The sequence below is a fragment of the Corylus avellana genome, chromosome ca9 (genome assembly GCF_901000735.1).
Source record: "Corylus avellana chromosome ca9, CavTom2PMs-1.0".
Classification (NCBI taxonomy): domain Eukaryota; kingdom Viridiplantae; phylum Streptophyta; class Magnoliopsida; order Fagales; family Betulaceae; genus Corylus; species Corylus avellana.
In genome coordinates, this window is record NC_081549.1 from 4662521 (window position 1) to 4662830 (window position 310).

Sequence of the window (310 nt, forward strand, 5' to 3'; positions counted from 1 at the left end):
GCTTTCTGCCTATTAGGTAATGGCCTTTTTGGTTTATTGTAGTCTTTTTGGCCTTCTTTGAATATCTATTATAGCTTATTTTAAATTATTTTCACAATAATTTGGACTTGTTTTTAGTATTTTGGGTCTATTTCATTTTTTTTTAAGCCCTAGTGTCATGGTGTGGGTGTAAGTACGCGAGATATGAGATGAGAGAAAACAAAATAACCTAAACTTAACTTTATACAAAATGCAAAACGACATCATTTTGGCATTAAATGCCAAAATTACGTCATTTTGGTGAATTTTTTTTTTTTTTTTTTTTTTTTTT